Raw genomic sequence first — 24,190 nt, 5'->3', positions numbered from 1 at the left:
TCAGATGAAGGAAAACGAAGGCAATCTGTCTCCAACAGACCTGCCGTAAAAGAATGGCTAATGGAATTTTTCTAAACAGAAAGGAAATGATAAAAGAAGGAATCTTAGAACATCAGGAAGGAAGAAAGAGCATAGTAAGAAAAATATGTGTAAATGAAATAGGTGTTCCTTATTCTCTTGAGTTTTATAAATTATATTTAATGACTGAAGCAATAATTATAACAATGCTGATGTGGTTTTAAATGTATGTAGAGGAAACATTTAAGACAATTATAAATGGGGGAGGAGAGAGGGATACAAAAGGAAGTAAGGTTCATATATTTCATTTTAACTGGCAAATTAATGACACCAATAAACTGTGGTGTCATGTATATATAATATAATAACTATAACAACATCTAAAAAGCTATACAAAGAAATATACTAAAAAACACTCTAGATAAATGGAAATGGATTTCTAAAAAATATTCAAGTAAACCACAGGAGGTCAGAAAAAAAGAAAACAGATTTGTAAAAAGCAGAAAACAAATAAATAAATAAATAAATGGCAGGTTTAAACTCTAACATATCATTAATTATATTAAGTTTAAATGCTCTAAATGCAACAATTAAGAGAAAGATTGACAGAGCAGATTAAAAACATGACCCAATTTTGTGCTATCTACAAGAAACTCACTTCAAATATAATGATAAAATAGGTTAAAAATAAGTGGATGGAGAAAGATACATCATGCAAACATTAATCAGAAGAAGGCAGGAGTGACTATATTAATATCAGCAAAGAAAATTGCCAACAACAGAGAGGGACATTATGAAATGAAAAAAGGGTCATCCATCAAAAAGACATATACACATTGAACAGCAGAGCTGCAAAACATGTGAGGCAAAACTGAGAATAAGAAAGATATATAGGGAAGCAGATTTGGTTCAACTGATAGAGCATCTGCTTACCACATGAGAGGTCCTGGGTTCAAACCCAGAGCCTCCTGACCCATGTGGTGGGCTGGCCCACGTGCAGTGCTGATACAAGCAAGGAGTGCTGTGCCATGCAGGGGTATCCCTTGCCTAGGGGAGCCCCGAACACAAGGAGTGCACCCTGCAAGGAGAGCCACCCCCTGCGAAAAAAGAGCAGTCTGCCTAGGAGTGGCGCTGCACACACAGAGAGCTGACACAGCAAGATGATGCAACGAAAAAAAGACATAGATTCCCAGGACCGCTGACAAGAATGCAAGTTGACAAAGAAGAACACACAGCTAATTGGACACAGAGAGCAGACAACTCGGGGGGAAGGGGAGAGAAATAAATAAAAAATAAATCTTTAAAAAATAAAATAAAAAAAGAAAAGATATCTATATGTCTCCACTGTTACAGTTGGACTTCAACAACCTTTACTCAACAATTGACAGAACAACTAGACAGAAAATCAGCAAGGATATAGTAGAATTCAACACCACCACCAGTCAACAAAAACTAATCAATATTTATAGAACACTATATCCAACAATAGTGTTGGGCACCCCCAAGGAACATATGCCAAAATAGACCACATCCTGGGCCATGAAACAAACCTTAACAAATTTAAAAGAATTGTGTTCTCTGACCACAATGGAAACAGTGTAAATCACTAAGCAAAAGATATTAGGAAAATCTCCAAGCACTTGGAAAATAAACACCTTTCTAAATAATCCATGGATCAAATAGAAGCTCTCCAGGTCAGTACAAAATATATAAAATTAAATAAAAATGAAAATGCAACATGTAAAAATTTCTGGAACATAGCTAAGGCAATACTAGGAGGAAAATTTACAGCACTAAATGCATACATTAGAAAAGAGAAAAAGACTCAAATCAATAATCTAAGGTTCCACCTCACAAATCTAGAAAATCAAGAGCTAAATAAACATAAAGCAAGCAGAAGGAAGAAAACAAAAAGAAATCAATGAAAATGAAAACAAAAAAATCAAGAAAAGCAATGAAACCAAGAACTGATTCTTTGAAAAGATCAATAAAAATTATAAACCTCTAGTAAAGACTGACAAAGAAAAAAAGAGAGAAGACACAAATTACCAATACCAAGAATGAAACAAATGATATCACTAAGGATCCTACAGACATCAAAAGGATAATGGGGAAAAAAAGGACCAACTCTACGTATGTAAATTCAACAACTTAGATAGAATGGTTCAATTCCTTGAAAAACATAAACTACCACAATTCACCTAATAAGAAATAGGTTATTTGAATAGCCCTGTAACTATTAATGAAAATAAATTTGTATTTAAAAACCTCCAAAAAAGAAATTTCCAGGCTCAGATGGTTTCACTGTAGAATTCTATTAAAGCTACAAGGAAGAATTTATACCAATTATACCAATCTATTCCAGAAAATCCAAGGAGAACACTTCCCAATTCAGAAATAGATCCACACAAACATGCCCAACTGATTTTTGACGAAGGTGCAAAAGCACTTCAATGGAGGAAGTATAACATTGTGCTAGAATAATTGGACATCCAAAGAACTTTGGCCTTCATATCACACCTTATACATAAAAAACTCAAAATAGAACTTAAATGTGAAATGTAAAACTATGAAACTTTTAGAAAAAATGCATAGAAAATCTTTGGGATCTGGGAGTAGACCAAGAATTCTTAGACGCTATGCCAAAAACAATCTACAAAAGGAAACATTGATAAATTTGACCTCATTGAAATAAAAACTTTTGCTTTACCTTCTTCAGAGGATGAAAAGGCAAGAGCTAGAAACTGGGAAAAAATATTTGCAAACCACATATTCGACAGAAGATTAGCTTCTAGAATCTATAAAGAGTTCTTGAAACTTAGTACAAAAAATGTCAATCCAATTAGAAAATGAGCCAAGGCCATGAAGAAGAATTTCATGAACAAGGATAAGCACAGAAAACCCACAATAAGATATCGCTACACACCTATCAGAAGAGCTAAAATTTAAAAATGGTGGCAAGAATGTGTGTGGAGAAACTGGATCACTCATATACTGTTATTGGCAATATAAAATGGAGAAACCACTCTGGAAGAGTATGGCATGTTCTTTAAAAAAAAAAAAAAACACCAAAACTAAATTTGTGATTACCATATGACCCAGCAATTGCCCAGAATAGCCACTCTTCCCAGAGTTGTCTTACAAAGTCATAAGTTACTTAAAAAATACTAATATCAAACATTAAATGAGAGGGAAGTGGATGTGGCTCAGGTGATAGGGCCTCCGCCATACCATATGGGAGGACCTGGGTTTTATCCCTGGTGTTTCCTGGTGAAAAAGAAGAGAAAGCGTGCCTGCGCCATGAGCCAAGTGCTCATGTGGTGAGCCAAGTGCCCATGCGAGTGTCACGTGGCGAGCCAACTGTATGGCGACATTGGAGTTCTCCAGAGGCTAAATCTCAGTCCTCTTTTTTATTAGTATTCACTCCTTTGGAGGCCCCATTCAATCTCATAGCTTTAAAAACCATCTATGTGTTTATCACACCCAAATGTCCATCTGCAGCCCATCCCTCTGCCCTGAATTCCAGACTCATATATCCAACTGCCCAATTGATATCTCTTTTTTAGATGCTGTGGCAGACAATTCTAATATGGGTCCTGTGATTCCTGTTCCCTGGTATACAGGCCAGGTGTAATTCCCTCCCTTTGAGTGTGGATAGGACCTGTGAGTATGATGGATGCCATTCTGGTGATTACTTTACATTATATGTCAAAGGTGAAGAACGATTTGTACTGTAATTAAGGTCCCTAATCAGAAATTAACTTTCGGTCAATGGTAGAATATCCTTGGTGAGTCTGGCCTAATCAGGCGAGCTCTTCAAAGGGGCCTCTTGAGGTCAGACATCCATTCTCTCTTCTTGGCTTTGAAGAGGCAAGCTGGCATCAGTTCTGTAGCTGCAAGGAAATGAACTCTGCTAATAACAATGTTAGCTTGGAAGAAGACTTTGAGTCTCAGATGAGACCAAAGGCAACTTGACTGGAGTCTTATGAGATACTGAGCAACAGACCCAGGAAAGCCATGACCAGACTACTCTCCCAGGGAAACTGAGAGCTAATAAATGTGTTGTTTTAAGTTGCTAAATGTGTGATAATCTGTTATGCAACAGTAGAAAACTAATGCAGGTATCAAATAGGCATCTAAACTTAGCATGTTCAAATCCAGGTACTTGGTCTTTCCCATCCCCAGTATGCTCCTCCCTTAGTGCGCCCCGGCTCAATAAATAAAAATCTCATCTTCCAGTTTCTCATGAAGAACCTTGAGGTCATCTTTCTCTTACATCCCACATCCAATCCATCAGTAAATTTTGTTGACTCTACCTGCAGCATATTTTAAGTCCAACCACTTCTCATCACTTCCACTACTAAAACCCTGGTTTAAATCACCATTATCTTTCTTCTTAATCACTGCATTAGTCTTCCATTTGGTCTTCCTGCTTCCATGCTTTCAACACAACAGCCACAGTGATACTCTTAAAACATTCCTCAGATTATGTCACTCCTCTTCTTAAATTCCTTATACTATCACACTTCTTATACCCTTTCAATAGCTTACCATCTTATTTTGAGGATAAGGTAAAGTCATGGCTCACAAGCCTCTACACAATCTGGCTCCTATTTCTCTCTCTGAACTTGATATTGACTACTCTCCCCCTCCGTCCCTCAGTCTTGGCCTCACTGGCATCCTTGCTCCTCCTTGAACATGACAGACAGACTTCCACTTCAGGTCCTTGGTACTTAACTGTTCCTTTTGCTAACATGCTCTCTTCCAGATATCCACATGGCCCCCCTCTCACTTCTTTCAGGTCTTTACTCAAAGTTTCCTTTCCAATGAGTCCTTTTTGGCCACCATTTCTAAAATTGCAATGCCTTTTCCAACACCCCCACCCTCTTCCCCTGCTTTATTTTTCTCCATAGCACTAGTCACCATCTCTCATATTATGTATATATTAATCATTTGTTTATTATTTACCATACTCTTTCCCCTAATGTAAATTCCACAAGGGCAGAGATTTTTGTTGGTTTCATTCATTGATGAATCCATCAGTGCCTTCAACAGTGCCTGCCACAGAGTTAATGCTAATAAACATTTGTTGGATGATTGGGTAAATGAATTTTACATGTTTCCCACAACCCAGCCACCTCCCCCCCCCCCCACTAACTAGTCTATCACCCAACTCCAGAATCACCAACTTCAACCCTTTCATTGAGATGTGAGGTGACTTTGCAACCTTAAAAAATGATGTACCAAAGAATTAGCTCCACTTCCACTGAGGGGGTTTCAAGTGTTCTGTCCAGAAAGTTATTATTCTTGGCAAATATCTGGGTTTCAGGACCAGATGGACCTAGATATGAATGCTGGCTTTGCCACTTGGTAGCTGTGTGTAAGACCTAAAACAAATAGCTTCACTTCTCTGAGTCCTACAATGCCTCTCTGAGAGTGGGAATAATATCTGCAATCATAGGGTTGCTGAGAGGACTGAAAGCAGGCATGGGTTTTTTAATGCCCAGAACAGCTCCTGGCACAAAGATGGGCCCATTACTATACACACTGCTCTGCAACTTTTTTTTTACTTAATATTTCATGGCTTTCCCTGCATAAATCACTTTTGTATATACATTCTTACTTACTGGACCTTTAATTTCAGTAGCATAGATTCCCAAAGTGAGCTTACTGGCCATAATGGTATGTGCTTTAAACAAGTTAATGAATTGTGTCAGGCTATTTTACAAAAAGATTGGAACCCTACACACTCCTATCAGCTATGCATGAGAATCCTTGTTTCCCCACATGCTTACCAGTACTAGATATTATCAATCTTTTTCATTTTTGCCTATCTGGTAGGGGAAAATGATATCCCATTGTGTTGATTCCCATTTCCTCTAACACTTGTAAAGTTGAACATCTTTTCATATGTATGTTATTCATTTATATGTCCTCCTCCATGAATTGCCTCTCCTTTGTCCAATCTTCTTTAGAGTCATTTATATTTTTATTAATTTATAGTTTTTATGTTAGCTATATTAACCTTTTGTAAAAAAGACTTATTTTATTTATCTCCCCCCCCCCCCCGCCCATTTCCCCATTGTCTGTTCTCTGTGTCTATTCACTGTGTGTTCTTCTGTGTCTGCTTGTATTTTCATTAGGCGGCTCTGGGAACTGATCCTGGGACCTTCCGGAATGGGAGAGAGGCAATTACTCTCTTACGCCACCTCAACTCCCTGTTCTGCTACGTCTTTTTATTTTCTCTCTTCTATGTCTCTAATTGTGTCATCTTGCTGCGCCAGCTTTCCACGTTGGCTGGCACTCCTGTGTAGGGCAGCTTTCCTGAATTGGGCAGCATTTCCACTCAGGGCAGCATTCCTGCAGGGTGGCATTCCCGTGTGGGCTGGCACTCCATGTGGGCCAGCTTGCCCTCACCAGGAGGCCCTGGGCTTCAAACCCTGGACCTCCTATATGGTAGATGGGAGCCCAATTGGTTGAGCCACATCCATTTCCTGCTATATTATCCTTTTGATCCACATATTTTATGTGTTTCTCCCACATATTTATGTGGCATTATAGATCTGGCATTTTGCCATATAGACATTTATAATTTTTGTATAGTCAAATTTGTGAATCTTTTCCTGTATGGCATCTGGTTTCAAGACTTGCTTAAAGAAGTTCTCTCCTTAGCCCAAGGTATATAGCATTTTAAATTTTACCCATTACTTTTACTATTTTGTATTTTACATTTGTACCTTTAATTTCTCTGGAATTTATTTTTGTGCATGGCATGAGATAGGGATTAAGAATTTTGTTTTCTTCTAGGAAGATAGCCAATAACATCAGTTTCATCTAATAAATACACTACCATTTTCTTATTGTACTTAATGTCATATTTATCATTTTTAATTCCTACATATTTGAATATCTATTGGATACTCCCTTCTGTTTTTATTTTTTTTTTATTTTTTTTTTATTTAATTTTTTTTATTTTTTATTGACTTTGTAATAATATTACATTAAAAATATATATGTGAGGTCCCATTCAACCCCACCCCCCACCCCCCCCTCTCCCCCCCCCCAACAACACTCGTTCCCATCATCATGACACATCCATTGGATTTGGTAAGTACATCTTTGGGCACCTCTGCACCTCATATACATTGGTTCACATCATGGCCCATACTCTCCTCTATTCCATCATGTAGGCCCTGTGAGGATTTACAATGTCCGGTGATTACCTCTGAAGCACCATCCAGGGCAGCTCCATGTCCCGAAGACGCCTCCACCTCTCATCTCTTCCTGCCTTTCCCCATACCCTTTGTCCATTATGTCCACTTTTCCCAATCCAATGCCACCTCTTCTATGTGGACACTGGATTGGTTGTGTCCATTGCACCTTTATGTCAAGAGGAGGCTCAGATTCCACCTGGATGCTGGATGCAATCCTCCCATTTTCAGTTGTAATCACTCTAGGCTCCATGGTGTGGTGGTTGTCCTTCTTCACCTCCATCTTAGCTGAGTGTGGTAAGTCCAATAAATCAGATTGTAGGTGCTGGAGTCTGTTGAGGCTCAGGATCTGGCTATCACATTGTCAGTCCAGAGATTCAAATCCCCTAAATATATCTTAAACCCCAACATTAACTGCACCTCCAGTCCCTTCTGTTTTTAAATAACTTTATTTCAAATTCACAAAAATTAAAGAACAGAAAAAGGTAGCTCAACAAGTTATGAAGCATTACTACTAAAATGTTCTTTCCAGACACTTTTATCTCATCTAATACCAACTACTAACTCAATTGTTCTTCTAGTGTTCAGAAAGATATATGGAAGAACACAGATTAGTTAAATGATCTAGTCGAGGTCTCCTTAATAATGAAAAAAATGAAGAAGAGAAAAAATGAATAATCATGTTCATATCTCAAAAAACCAAATCCCATATTCTCTTTTTTCTCTTTGACTATTTTCTTTATTTTTAAAGACACTTTAGATTACATAAATGCTACATAAAAAAATATAGGGAATTCCCATATACTATACCCCTTTGCCCTCCTACACTTTCCCCTCATTAACAACATCTTTTATTAGTGTGGTACGTTTGTTACAATTTATGAGCACATATTAAAGCATTGCTACTAAGCATGGTCTATAGTTTATATTATGGTTTATACTTGGCACCGCACAATTTTTAAAGTTTTGACAAAATGTATAACGGCTTGTATCCATCATAACAATGTCATACAGAACAATTCCAATGTCCTCAAAATCCCCATATTATACTGATTCTTCCCTCTTCCTCCCCTGAGCACCTTTAGTGACCACTGTCTTTATATTAATGTTACAAGTTCTTCCATTGCTAGAATAATAATAAATATACTTTATTCCATAGTTACAGTCCCCCCTTATGTTTGTTCATTCCTCAATCTTGAGGATTTTGGTATGGTGATGCCCAATGTGCTTCCAATTGAGTGGGGACTTAGATCTCATGGTCAGATGGATGAAACTGTCTTGCTTACTGTTGTAGATACCCTCTGATTTGGGAGATGGACATCGTCCATAATAATCCTTTTGTTAGTTGTCCTCAGTGAATCTGATGAACTGGAGAGTAGGAGTTGGATGCAACTCTGTGGAGATTTAGGGTTCAACAAGCATATGAATGGCCAGAAGATTTAAGCCTCTGGGACATATATTTAATAGATATAGTGCTAATTATATGTTCAAATAAATGGCAGAAGAACCATGTGTAGGAAAATTATAAATGAGTCTAACTCTGATACATTCGGGAGATGGGTTATCATATATTCCAAGGTAAGGCCCATTGATGGGGTGCTGATTTCCTGGGGCTGCCCACCCTGCCTATAGTGTCTAGATGTCTCTAGAGCACCCAAGGGCCCCCCCTGCTTAAGACATCATTTCTGTGGCAGTCAGTGAGATCCTCCCAAGACGTGCAAAAATTACATTTATGGAATGAACTCCCAACTCATTTTGAAATCTCCTAGCCATAAAAAGTAATTTCTATTTAATATTTCCCCCTTTTGGCCAAGGTCTTTTTCCAAATGAATAGATAGTTGGTATTTGGTATTAAGCCCTTGGTGCCAGGGAGGCTCATCCCCAGGAATCATGTCCCATACTGGGGAGAAGGTAGTGAATTTATATGCTGAATTTGGCTTAGAGAAAGGCCACATTTAAGCAACAAGGAGGATTTCAGGAGGTAACTCTTAGGGAATATATATTACTAGGCTAAGTTTTGATTCCACAAGAACAAGGTTTATAAGTACAAGTTCCAATATCAAGGGCCTAGTGTATTGGTCTGTCCTTCTTTGCTAGGCATTGCTCACATACTCCAGAGATTCTCACTACTCCATGAGAGAATATAGCAGGACTCCCCAGGATGGGAATTCAATATTCTGTCTGTTATTGTGTGGGTCTCTATCCACTGAGACAACACCTCATGACCACATGAACATATTCATATTCCATAGAGGCATGTCCCAGGGGCATCCCTTCCCACACATCCCTCCACTATTGACACTCTGCACCAGTGAACCTCCCCTGCCCCAGTTTCAACCCTCCTGCAATTCAAAGCCAATAAAAATAAAATTAAACATTTGAAAATAAAAACTTTTTTTGCATTGTACCTTTCATCACCATAAGATCTGTTGTCTTTCATGTATACTGATAATTTCTTCTGTATGTTCCCCTAGTGTCTCATTTTTTCCCACTTTATTTTCTGAGAAGCTTTAAGTTACAGAAAAGTCACATAGAAAATATAGGGGATTCCATACACCCCACCCCTTCCCCCACATTCTCCCTTATCAACAACATCCCACATGAGTATGGTACACCTGCCACAATTAATGAAAAAGCATCAAAGCACTGCCACTGCCCTTGGTCAATGGTTTACACCATGGCCTACAATCTGTACCGTATATTTTCATATGTTAGGACAAAGTGTACAATGGCTTGTATCTGTCTTCTCAAGATCATGCAGAACAATTCCAATGCCCAAAAGATGCCCCATGTTCCATTCATTCCTCCCTGCACCCCTCAGAACCCACAGCAACCACCAAGCTCCAACCTTTGAAGAACAAGTTTCATAGCTTATGTGCATTAACACTGAGGGCTTAACATAATGGTGTGCCTTTCTTTACTAGGTGCTGCCAAACCCCATATTCTGTTTTTGACCTTTAGCATTAATACAGTATCAACTTTGCTTTTGCTACATTACAACATTGTTGTTAATCATAGTCTATAAATTGCGTTAGTTTTATTTTTCTCATGTATCACCACCTTTTTAACATCTTGTGGTAGAACATTCCTGTATTATATTATTAAGCACTCCATTATGTTTTATTGATGTATTTTTACCTGGTTCTTTTTCTTTCTCTGCACACCTAGGCAAGTTGGAATTGCACAATATTAACGATTTTTTATCTTTTTTTTTTCACTTTAAATCATAGTGTGCACATTTTCTCATGTCATTAAAAGTATTTAGGGAATCGAACTTGGCCCAGTGGTTAGGGAGTCCATCTACCACATGGGAGGTCCGCGGTTCAAACCCTGGGCCTCCTTGACCCGTGTGGAGCTGGCCCATGCGCAGTGCTGATGCGCTCAAGGAGTGCCGCGCCACGCAGGGGTGTCCCCCATGTAGGGGAGCCCCACGCACAAGGAGTGCGCCCTGTAAGGAGAACCACCCAGCGCGAAAGAAAGCGCAGCCTGCCCAGGAATGGTGCCGCACACATGGAGAGCTGACACAACACGATGACGCAACAAAAAGAAACACAGATTCCCGTGCCACTGACAACAACAGAAGCGGACGAAGAAGAACACGCAGCAAATAGACACAGAGAACAGACAACTGGGGTGGGGGGTGGGATGGGAAGGGGAGATAAATAAATAAATAAATCTTTAAAGAAGAAATATTTATATGAAATGTCCTAACAATCAAATCTATAGAAAAAAAGGTAGGTTAGTATTTGCCTAGGGCTGGAGGAGAAGGTTAGGGGAACAGAAAGTAACTGCTAATAGGTACAGTGTTTCTTTTCAGGGTGCTGAAATATTCTATGATTACATTATGTGATGGTCCCACAACTTTGTAAATATCCTAAAACCCTTACATCTTACATTAAATCTTTATGATCTTTATGGTATATAAATTATATCTCAGTGAAGCCATTAGAAACAAACATTTATTTGGAGAAGTGATTTTTTTATTACAGAAGTTGTGAGTTTACAAAACAATCATGCATACTATACAGGATTCCCATACATTGCCCCAGCACCAACACCTTGAATTGTTGTGGAACATTTGGTACAACTGATGAAAGAGCATCCTCAAAATATTACCGCTAACTATAATCCATACCTTACACTTGGCGTATTTCCCCACAAACCATCCTATTATTAATAATATGTATTCATATTGCATATTTGTTACTGTTCAGGAGACAATGTTCTCATATTTGTCCTGTTAACCACATCCCATCCTCCACTACGGGATTCCCTGTGTTATATAGTCCCATGCAATGGTATAATCCATTCAAAGTGTACATTCAGTGGCTCTCATTTTCATCACAGTTGTGCAATCACCTCAGTGAATTTTAGAATGTTTTCATTACTCCAAAAGGAAAAATTCCATACCTTTTTAAACCCTCACTATTGTTGACCAAAAAAAAAGTGATTTTAATTATTGCATAAAATGTCCTTTTATGAAAGTATCATATTTAACATAATAATCCCCGGTATGAGGTGAATTGTATTTCCCCCAAAAGATATGTCAAGGTCCTAACCCCTAGTACCTGTGAATGCAAATTTATTTGGAAATAAGGTCTTTTCAGATGTTAGGATGAGTAGGGTGGGCCTTAATCCAATGTGACCAATGTCCTTATAAGAGAAGAGATATAGACACAGAGACATGTAGGAAAGAAGGCCATGTGAAGCAGAGACCCACAGGGAGAAGCCTACCATGTGAAGATAGAGGTAGAAATTGGAGTTACGCCGCCACAAACCAAGGAATGCCTGGGGCCACCAAATGCTAGAGGCAAGAAAGGAGACTTTAGAGGGAGCAAGGCTCTCCTGACACCTTGATTTGGTACTGTTAACATCCAGAACTATGAGAGAATACATTTTGATTGTTCTAAGCCTCTTGGTTTGTGGACTTCGTTATAGCGGCCCTAGGAAACCAACTCTCCCCCATTGCTTCTAGGTATTTCCAATGTTTCACTCTTTTACATGAACATTGTGATTAATCTCTTTGTACATAAATCTCCGCTTTTCCTTAGGATACATTCTTAAAGAGGGAATTATTGGGGAGAAAGATATGATTTTAAGGGGGAAATGTGACTATTAACACAAACACGAAAATTGTTGACAGTGATTCCATGTTCATCTAACATTTTGGAGTTTTCTCATTAAGTTCAGATTGCCATCATCAACATCTCAAAACACCAACTGCCACTCTAGTTGATGGCAGAGAACATTTGCAGTTCTCTTCAAAGAAAAATATGAAGTATATTTCTTTCTCTGTCACCAGTTGTTTAATTGTTACAGACTGATTGCTAGAAAAACAAGATGTGAAACTAAATTGCTTTCCCTGGCTCAAATCCGTAGGGATTAAGGGCTAATTTTAGAGCAATTTTTGGCAAAAGCAGGAAGCAGTGCCTATGTGGTTTCATCTGCTCCTGTTTCATACCACCTTCACATCTTGATAACATATGCTGGAGAAAATGCAATAAGAACAGTAATAATAATGATGACAGATAATATTGATTGGTAACCATAAGACCCTTCTCTGGATAGAAAACAATCGATCTTCTTGGTTATTTGTGCTAAATATTAAGAAAAAATCACCCAAAAGAATGTGAGGGAAAAGAGCTTCTATTTCCTACCTATTCTCTAGACACCCCCCTCTGCCCAAAACCTTTCTCCCTCATCAAATCTTCAGATTCAGCTGTGCAAACTGCTAGATGTGGGTTGATATATTGATTTCCAGGATATTTAGCAGTGTGTGAGAGAAGAGGCTCCGGGCTCTAATGGGAAGTGTAGTGGGTTTGGAATAAGAGTCCTGGGTATTAGCCCTGACTCTAAAATTAACCTGATATGTGACTTTGGGCAAGTATGTGCTCTATCTGGATTTCGGTTTCCCCATCTCTAGCTGACTTCCCAGAGTGCTCTGACATGCTTTGGTTCTAAGGAAGTAATGGAATTAGAAGGCTTCCTTTAAGGAGTTGGGTAGGGAATGGATTGGGGAGTTGAGGTCAGAAGAGAGAAACTGAGTTTTTCATTTAGATTTTTTAAGATTATCATGAAAAACTACACACATGAGGTTGCAACTCTCTACATTTATTGCAAATCATAGAACTCAACACTTACAATGGGGGATTTTGTGGTATGTAAATTAGACCTTGTTAAAGCCATTAAAAATATAAATTTGCCAGTTTACCTCCAAATAATCATAGGTAAGGTATACGAAATCATGTGAATTCAGAATCTGCTCATTTACTTACATGCATGAAAATGAGTGAGAGTAAAGGGACATGTTAATAATCTCAGGAGTTTCGTTGGCTCAGAGAAGCTGCCGGGCTCTGGGGAGACTGATGGAGCTAAAATGTCACTGTCACAAGGGAGGCAACTATTGATTTCACTGACAAACCCTGTAATTATGGAACACAATGCCTAGTTACATTAATTAGAAGGGAGTGAGAGAGTGGAGCTGGAGGCCCTGCTGGCAGGGAGAGAGGAAAAGTATACATCAATCTTCTCTAAGGTGTGGCTGGAGTGTGTGAGGGAGTGGAGCGAGGAAGCTGAAAAGTAGGTTCAAGGTTGGAATCAGTTCGAATGTCTCTGCAAAAAAGGTATAATACTTCCTTGGGTGCGTGTATAGTAAAATCACATATACGAAAATACTCTAAAAATTGTAAAACCCTATATAACTAAAATATTTTTAACAGATAATACAAGCACATGGGAAAAATTTAAACAGTACAAAGGGATACACAGTGGAAAGTAAGTCTACTTCCCACCCTAGTCACCCATTTGCCCTCACCAGAAGCATCCCCTATTTTAGCGTCTTGTGTATCTCTCCTGAGATTTTCTATTATTCTACGCATATACAAATGTTTTAAATGGTAGGCTACTGGTCACACTGTTTTGTATCTGTATTCTCTTTTCATTTATGCTATCTTAAAAATCACTCCTTATCAGCACATATTGATCTGCCTCATTCTTTTTTTAATGTCAACCCAATATTTCTTTGCACTGCAACGTATTCAATCCACCCCTTTGAAGGACATTCAATTTGTTTCAGTGGCATCTGGCTTACCTTCTTAAATAAAGTTCACCACTGAACAGCAAAACCAGTTCCCAACATAGTGTTAGTGGTGAAGGCTCTGGATTTCTTTTCTTTTCTTTTTTCCTAATATATAATTTTTTTCCAGCAAAAGTAATAATCTCAATGTCCCCAAGATATTTCTAAAAATTGTATTTTAATGATGAAATAAAGAGTTTCCGAGACATTTAAATACAAATCCCTTCCGAAGAGCTGATTTGGCCTGCCACTTAAAGTCTGCCAGATTGGGCAGGCATTTCTACATATTCAGACTCCAGTTTGGAAGGGGAACTCAAACCTTCAAGAATACTTCCTTGAAGGAGAAGAATCCAGGGAGGTAGTAGAATGGAATAAAGAGATTTCAGGGTTTGGAGTCTGAAGACTTGAGTTCTAGTCCCAGTTTTGTCACTGACTAGCTGTGTGATCTTGGGTAACTCACATCCTTAGTGGTTTAGTTTTTCATTGTTTGTTAAATAGGGACAGAAATACCATGCTCATAATACTATTATAAGGAATAAATGAGATAACAAAGTTTCATAAAATGCTTTATAAATGTTCATTATAAGTATTACCCCAAGGAACAGAGACATAAAACCAGAATAGCTAGAGCTCCAGGTAAATAACAATATTTGCACAAATTGCAACCCTAAAGTTGAAAGATGGGCCAAAAAAGGAATGGCCCTTTCTCAGGTAGATATTAATCCAGAACTTAACAGAGGGCAAGGGAGCCCTTTTTGAAAAGGTTCTTGTAAGTCTAAAATTTAATTTTCACAAACTGTTTGAAACCATACTGCTGTTCTTTGTAAACAAATATCTTAGGTTTTTTCCCCCCACCTTTACAGTTCTTTTATTAGTTTCCTAGGGCTGTTGTAATAAATTACCACAAACATGGCTTAAAACAACAGGATTTAATTTTCTCACAGTTCTGGAAGTTAGAAGTAAAAAATAAAGGTGTCAGCAGGGTCATGCTTCCTCAGAAAGCTATAGAGGAGAATACTTCCTTGCGTCTTCCTAGCTTCCGGTAATTTTTTTAGCAGTCTTGGCATTCCTTGGCTTGCAGCCACAACACTTCATACTCTGTCGGCATTTTCACACTACCTTCTTCTCTCCATGTCTCTTCTACCTTCTTTATAAGAATATCAGTCATATCGGATTAAGGGCCTGCCCTACTCTGATATGACCTCATTTTTAAAAAAGATTTATTTATTTATTTATTTTTACTTATTTCTCTCCCCTTCCCCCTCCCCCCAAGTTGTCTGCTCTCTGTGTCCATTTGCTGTGTGTTCTTCTGTGGGAATATGTGTCTCTTTTTGTTGCATCATCTTGCTGCATTAGCTCTCTGTGTGTGCACGGTGCCATTCCTGGGCAGGTTGCACTTTTTTCGTGCTGGGCGGCTCTCCTTATGGGGCACACTCCTTGTGCATGGGGCTCCCCTATGCCAGGGACACCCCTGCATGGCAAGGCACTCCTTGTGCGCATTAGCACTGCACATGGGCCAGCTCATCACACGGGTCAGGAGGCCCTGGGTTTGAACCGCGGACCTCCCATGTGGTAGGCGGATGCCCTATCCGTTGGGCCAAATCCGCTTCCCTGACCTCATTTTAACTTCAATTCCATCTGCAATGATCCTATTTCCAAATAAGATCACATTCACTAGTACCGGGAGTAGGGACTTCAACGTATCTTTTTGTGAGACACAATTCAACCCACAACAGTCCACCCTCTGCCCACCCCCAATCCATATCCTTTCCACATATAAAATACATTTACCCCATCTCATCATCCACTAAAGCCTTCCACCCCAGCATCAACTCTAAATCCAAAATGTCATCTAAATAAGTTAAGGGTGAGATTTGGGATATCCTGGGGCAAAATTCCTCTCCATCTATGGACCTTTGAGATAAGAAAACAAGTTATTGCTTTCAAAATACAACGGTGGGACAGGCATGGGATGGACATTCCCATTCCAAAAGGGAGAAACTGGAAGGGAGATAGGGGCCACAGGTCCCAAGCAAATCTGAAATCGAGCAGGGGAAATTCCATTAGATTCCAAGATGTGAGAATAATCCTCTGTGGGTTGATGTTCTGTCTTCTGTGCTCATCAAGGTGGCGGCCCTGCCCTCTTGGCCCAGACATCTGCATTCATGGCTCTGCCCTTAGAGTAATCTTCCTTCATTCTGTCCCATTTTTGTCCTTTCAGCCCAGGCTGGTAGTGTTTCTGCTGTTAATGGAAAGCCTGAGTTATTAAGATGGCCATTGGCCAGAAGCCTCCCATAGCTCCTTGCCACATGGGTCTCTCCATGGGGCAGCTGGTAACATGGCAGCAGGCTTCCCTCTGAGAGAAAGCGAGAGAGAGAGAGAGAGAGACAATGCAAGGAGAGTGAGTTAAACATAAGCCAGAATCTTCCTGTAACCTAAGCTTAGAAGTGACATCCCATAACTCTTGCCGTATTTTATCATTAGGATTCACTAGGTTGAGCTTATACTCAAGGGGAGATGATTACACGAAGGCATGAATACCAGAAGGCAGTGACCACCTTAGAAGGCTCCTGGGAAACTTACATACAGGGCAATTAATAATATGAGTAGATATATTAAGAATAATGAAAGCTACTTTTCTCATTGTCATAAATTATTACAAATACAGAAAGAGAAAACTAGAATGACAGAGTGAACTCATGGTTTGCTAAATTAGATAAATAGATATGGAGATCAATATAGATACAAAAGTGTGTGCATGTGCATGCATGCATGAGTGTGTGCACGTGTGAGTAAAAGTGTGTGAGGCCTCTGAGAGGGCCTGGGAGCAGTAACATACCAATAGCAGTATACACACCTATAGCATTATACACACCTCGTACCCAGGTTTGGTTTCTAAATACCATTTTCAACAGAAAGGAGCCAGATCTCCTTGGGGAAATGTTTGATTCCAGGGAAATGTTTGATTCCAGGGAATATCTTTTGCTAGAAAGTAAGGAAGTGCTCAAAGAATGATGGGGACATAACAAAGGAACCCAGAAGCCAGCTTGAAGGGATGCCCACTGGTCAAATCTAGGACAATTTGAGCACCAAAGTAAATAACGTTAGTAATGGATTATAACCCATTGAATAAAATAGGAAACAATAAATCCATGTTGATATAAATAAATGAGTAAATTAAAAGTCTCATGAGGAACGGAGTCTTTATACAGTTTCAAATCACCTTCTCACATAATGTTTATTAGTTGAAAGGAGCCTGGCACATACCACCTTCCTCAAGTGATCAAAGTGAATATCATCAGTAATGGGACACATTGAAATCATGCTCCACCTGATAGAATGCAATTAGAGCACAGTTTTACTTCTGTGATAATCCTGCCAAAGTTGCATAATCTGAATCTAATCAGACAAATCCAACTTGAGGGAGCTTCTTCAAAATAACTGTCCTGTAGCTTTCAAAAATGCCAAGGTCATGAATGTCAATGAAAGACTGAGGAAATATTCTAGACTGAAAGAGACAAAAAAGACATGACACATGAACTTGATTCTTTTGCTATAATAAATCTTACTGGGACAACTGGTGTAACTTCAATGGGGTCTAAGGATTGCATGTGCATCTATGAATGTTAATTTTCTGATTTTGATGGCTGATTCACAGTTAGATAGGAAAATGTCCTTGTTTGTAGAAAATACACTAATTTATTCAGGGGTGATAGGGCATCCAGTTGGCAGCTTACTCACATGGTGCCGGGGGAAAGAACAATACAGACATTCTGTCCTGCACTTTCAACTTTTCTGTGCGTTTGTGGTTGCTTTAAAATAAACAATATTAAAAATATTGAAAAGAATGTGAAGGTCATGAAAGGCAAAGACAGTCTGAGGAACTGCCTAAGACTTAAGAAGGCCAGATAGAAATGACAAATGCAACATGGGATCCTGAATTACAACCTGGGCCCCCAAAAAGTTTTTTTCTCTTTGGTACAAATAAGATTATTTGTACAATTAGAGAATTATAAATAAAGCCTCTAGATTAGATAATAGCATTTTTTATCATATTAATTTCCTGATTTTAATATTTGCACTGCGTTTATGTAAGAGAAATCTTTTATACTGAGAAATACATGCCAATGTATTTAGGGGTAAAAGAACATCATGACTAAAATTTGCTCTCAAATGGTTCAGAAAAAAAGTAATATGCACATATATTAAGAGGAAATAATAAAGGAAATTGACAAAAACTTTAACAATTAAGGAAAATGAGTGAAAGAAATGGGCTTTCTTGTCACTTTTGGTAAGTCTGAAATTACTTTATAATTAAAAAGTTACAAAACATGTACATACTCTGTTAAAAAGTACCTGATGTCTATACAAAGATATTTATGCATACATATTTTTGCAGTATTGCTTGAAATAGCTGAAGACCAGGATCGAACAAAGTGTCCACCCACGGGGTCTTTTCCATGCCATGAAACACCATGTAGCTGTTAAAAATAAGGAGTAACTCCAGACATTCTGCTATGGAAAAATTTCCAACAAAGAGCATTAAATGAAAAATCAAGGTGGAGAATGGTGTGAATGCTGTGATTCTGTGTGTGCATACACATGTGTGTGTGTTTTAAAGAGGATACATGTGTGCATTTGCCTTAAAAAATCTGGAAGGATACATAAGAAGCTGTTAACGGTAGTTATTTTCTAGGGGTGAAACTGGTAGTTGAGGAGAGAAAATTATTTCTATTTTTTTTTGTAAAGACTTCTGCACTGTTTGATCCTTCTCTGCCATGTGCATACATATTTATAGCAAATCTTTAAAATTTTTAATAATGGCTAATATTAATAATTCGTACAATGTGCCACACATTGTATTAAGCACTTACACAGAGTAGCTCTTTTAATTCAGGCAATAACTCTATGAGGTAAGTCCCTTATCATTATCATCATCTTACAAATGGGAAACTGAGGCTCAGAGAGGTTAAATAACTTGGCCAAGGCCACACATCGTAAATCTTTGAGCCAAACTCAGGCACTCTGACTCCAAATCCTATCATTTCAACCACTATCCTATGCTGCCTGTAAAAAGGAGTCACTCCTCTTCCTTTTGTTGAAGAGAAATTATATATATAAATACACATCCTTATCTTGATTATAAACATAATGCACATCCATTGTCTTAAATGAAAGCCAGAATGAAGAAGAAAATCTCCCCCTTTATCCTACCAGCCAGAGACCAGAACTATTACCTTTCAGTATATGTCCATCTAATCTTTAATATAGGCACTATTCTTTAACCTAGTTGAGATTATGTTATATATACAATTTTTTTTTAAAGATTTATTTATTTATTTAATTTCCCCCCCTCCCCTGGTTGTCTGTTCTTGGTGTCTGTTTGCTGCATCTTGTTTCTTTGTCCGCTTCTGTTGTCGTCAGCGGCACGGGAAGTGTGGGCGGCGCCATTCCTGGGCAGGCTGCACTTTCTTTTCACGCTGGGCGGCTTTCCTCACGGGCGCACTCCTTGCGCGTGGGGCTCCCCTACGCGGGGGACACCCTTGCGTGGCACGGCACTCCTTGCGCGCATCAGCACTGTGCATGGCCAGCTCCACACAGGTCGAGGAGGCCCGGGGTTTGAACCGCGGACCTCCCATATGGTAGACGGACGCCCTAACCACTGGGCCAAAGTCCGTTTCCCAATATATACAATTTTTTATCCTGTTTTTTTTCCTCCTCATATGTCACTTTCCTTTCAAAGTATCTCTTCAAGTCATCTTACAAATGGTGTTTGAGAGCTGGTAAATGAGCGCCCCAGATTCATTTTAGAAAAGAGATAGAGTAATAAAATCTTGTAAAGAAAAGAAAGGAAAAAAAGATAGGAAGGGGAAAGTATGTGTTTGCATTGACTAAGAAAGGGCTTCCATTTACATGTTTATGAATGTGAAAGTCTAGATTCCATTTTCTTTTCTCCTTTTTGTATCGTTATTACATTTTGCTCAGATCATATTTGGACAATTGTTGGGGTCAGCATCCCTAACTGACTGTATCTGGGGAACAGCAGGGCCTTCTGGAAACTTTTCCAGGAATCCAATTTTAGAAAAACCAAAAGTATATTGCTGTTTTAAGCTACTTTTAAAAAGGATGGTGAGTCCTTGAGTATTAGAATGTTAGACCCAAAGTATAATTTAGAGATTATTTCGCCTAATTCCCTCTCATTTTACAGATAGAGAAACTGATCCAGAGAAAATAAATTAATCACCCAAGGCCATACAGCTACTGAAGGTACAATCTAGACTAAAATCTAAGTCTCTTGATTCCTAGGCCAATGTTTTATGAATCTTCTGAAACTCTTTATAATCATTAATTAATTCTTGTGAAAACTCAGTGAAGTAGGTTAGTGTTATTTATTCTGACTTTATGGCCATTTACTGAAAAACTGATTAGATGTCTATAGGCCCAAACTGATCCTACCATAATTAAACATGTTTTTAATAACTCTAAAAAGAACAAACTGTTAAGTGGCTTATCTTCTTTGGAATTAACTTTCAGTTTCTTGTGCAACCAGTTCGAAGATCACCAGTTTTTACCTGGTCTCTTAACTTCCTTTTATATTAGGTATAAAGCCTATATTTTCTTGGTAAGATGAAGCAAATACATACTTATTACATTGGCTGTGCCTTAGTGCTCCTCCAGTACTCTCAGTGAGTGAATGGAGGAGAGGAAGTATATCACCTCTGAACTTGTATGAATTATTAAAACGCATGCATTCACCCGTTGGTTTTCCTTACAAATGACTTTTGTAGGCTGTACTTTCTTATCTGCCCTCTTTTGCTATAAGAAGTAGGCAGGAGACATGCAATAGATTTCTTCATGGAATTTACTATGGCAATTATTGTCTGAATATGATCAAATAGTTTGCCAAAGCAGACTTTAATTGAGGTTTGCATAACAGACTCTTAAATCATTAAAGCAAACAAGTTGGAATTTTTAGTTCAAACTTTGAATTGAAGTGGTTGTATTATAGACCTAGGAAGTAAGTGAGTTGGGGGTCCAGGGCTTCTTTTTTACCCTTTCTCCTACTTTCTTCCTTCTAGTGTTCACTGCTCTCATGCTGTCTGCTTTGGCATTCCACCAGAGACAGTCCTTTCCAAAAGGTACCTCTAGCACCAGAATTATTTCTTGCCACCATTAAAATGCCCAGCCTGTCAGTGGCCTGACACTGACAGCTGGAACGCTGGTCTGCAGGAGTGGAGGCATTATAAACACATCTGAAAGGAACCTTGGAAAGCATCTCATCTGATTTTACTGATGGGGAAACTGAGGCCTAGAGTGGCAAGGTAACTTGCCCAAGGTTAATTACAGAGCTGGAATTCAAATGACCGAGGAATGCTTCAACCTAGGTAAGTCTTAGCTTCCTCCCCTGCAAAGTGAAAATCAAGGTATTTATTCAGATTACTATGAGGATTGAATATGACAAACAAGTGAAAACAGTTTGAAAACTATAATTTGGTACAGGTACCTTAAATTTGTTTTTGTCATTATCCTGTGCAGCTTTTCTTATGCTAAGTGTTAATAACTAATAAATGTTAACATGTGGTTGTTTCACATGTTAGAGGCCCTGAGGAGACATCTAACCCTAGGGGAAAAAATGGGCAGAGAAGCCTTCTGGGCACCCCTCAGATCACTCGAGAGTGATGTAGAGCCATATATATATATTTTTAAATATTTTTTAAAAGATACTTAGTTTGCATAAATGTTACATTAAAAATATAGGGGATTCCCATATGCCCCCCTCCCTACTCCTCCCATACTTACATTAACAATATCCTGCATTAGGGTGGGACATTTGTTACAATTGATGAACACATTTTGGAGCCTTGCCACTGAGCATGGATTACAGTTTACATTATAGTTTAAACTCTGTCCCACACAATTTTGTAAGTTATGACAAGATATATAATAGCCAGTTAACTGTCATTGCAACATCATTCAGGACAATTCCGAAGTCCTGATATGCCCCCGTATTACACCTGTTTTTCCCTCTCCCTCCCCTCAGAACATCCAGTGAGCCATATATTTTAACAGAGAGAACAAAGCCTGCTTTCAGAGGCTGAGGAGCTGAGAACTTTGTAAACAACCCAAAAAACAGCCCACACAGTAGTTCAAGCATGAAGGATGGAGTTTTGACTAAATTAGCTTAAAAGTCCCTTTTAATGCTGAAGTTCTGTGAGTGTGTGATTCCAGCGGATTCGTTTTTACAACATACAGTCCTGTCCATGTGCTCCCTCTTCAGACTCAGAAACAGTAACACCTAAGGTAGGTTACAAATTGCTATCCTGATCTTGAATAAGAATAAGAAAAAGGAAAAAGAACCCAACACACACATAGAACACTTAGATTTTTTTTTTCCCAAAAGCTAAACATGAAGGAAAAGGCCATGGTCTCTAGCCTTCAAGTGGCCAACATTAATGGAATGGGTTTGAATATTATTTAATGATAATTGGCAGAGAAAATCCCATTCTGTTTCAGTTATCCCACCCTTCAGTTATTTGAATGAGTATGAAGTTCAAACCAATTATTCCAATTAGCTGCCTTGATTTCAGTGTGGCAGTGTGAATGGAAACACAGGATCGTCACACACCACTCTGGAACACCTGATGAAGGGATCAAATCTTGCACATATTTTATGCCCCAGTACCTGACACATGGTAGTCGCTCATGGCATATTTACTTGTTCAATGAATGAATGAGATACATCAGAGTATTGTAGGGCAGTTCTAGGAGTGTAGGGAGAAGGTTATTCCAGACTTGGCATTAAAGGCATTTGAAAAACACCAGAAACTTCTGTTTACCTGAAGCATAGAGTGTTCTGTGGTGGAGATGGAACTGCTAGAAAAGAGGCTGAGCAGGTGAGACCAGATCACCAAAGGCTTCGTGGTTGGTCTTTATTTTGAAATACTCTCAAATACTCTCAAAGTTAAAGGACAGTTGCAAAACGAATACATCCTCCCCAATCCATCCCCACCCCCAGATACCGAGATCCACCAATTTTAACATTTTGCGATATGCTGTGGGTTTGGGATCTTATCATGGGGTGTGGCGACACGATCATGTTTGTGTTTTAAAGACAACTGCGCTTCTGGTGTAAAATGGATGAGGACAGGGCTGTCGGGAGGCCAGCTGGGAGAGTGCAATCGTAGAGGCAAGGTGATCAGTTCCAGGCTGGTGGGGAGTGTGGTGCAACAGGATGAGGGCCTGAGCAAAGGCAGTGCTAGCAAGCAGAGATGGAGAGAGAGATAATAGCAAATAGCCATTCGCAAATAGCCACCCGATCTAGGTAGAAGAGTGTGGACTTAGCCAAGTAAAAGAAAAGAAAATTACCAACTAATCAAGTGGAAACCAGCCCCCCACCCCCACCCCCCAGTGAGGTCTGCAACAGTGAGAATTCTCCCAGGGTTGAGTTGACAATTTAACGACTCAGCTGCGTGATATGGCAGTTAAGTACGCAAATGCCATGTTAGGGAGCTCGAGTGGAAAAGTCTAGTGTCTGGACAAGGGACGTGGCTGTGTTGGTCTGCTCTGTGCAAAAGGGTCACTTAGCTCCTGCCTACCACTTTTTAAAGATATAAAGTGATTGGTGTCAACTCAGAGAGGAAGGGCCTTGAATCCAGGTCTTCGGAGGAACAAAGCCTAGAGGACCAGTGGGGCCACTCATTTGAAGAGTTGTTTTCAAATACTTCGCCCACCATAGGGGAGAGGGGACAAGGCTGGCTTTGCGTGGCCTTGAGGGGGCAGAGGTTACTAGGGCGCGGGTTCACTCAGCCGCGGCCTAGGAGGCAGAGACCCAAGCGCAGTGCGCGGAACCATTTGAGTCCGGCATCGCTGGAAGTTGTCTAGCCTA

This window comes from Dasypus novemcinctus, chromosome X (assembly GCF_030445035.2).
Source record: "Dasypus novemcinctus isolate mDasNov1 chromosome X, mDasNov1.1.hap2, whole genome shotgun sequence".
Lineage (NCBI taxonomy): Eukaryota > Metazoa > Chordata > Mammalia > Cingulata > Dasypodidae > Dasypus > Dasypus novemcinctus.
This window is presented reverse-complemented; position numbering follows the sequence as displayed.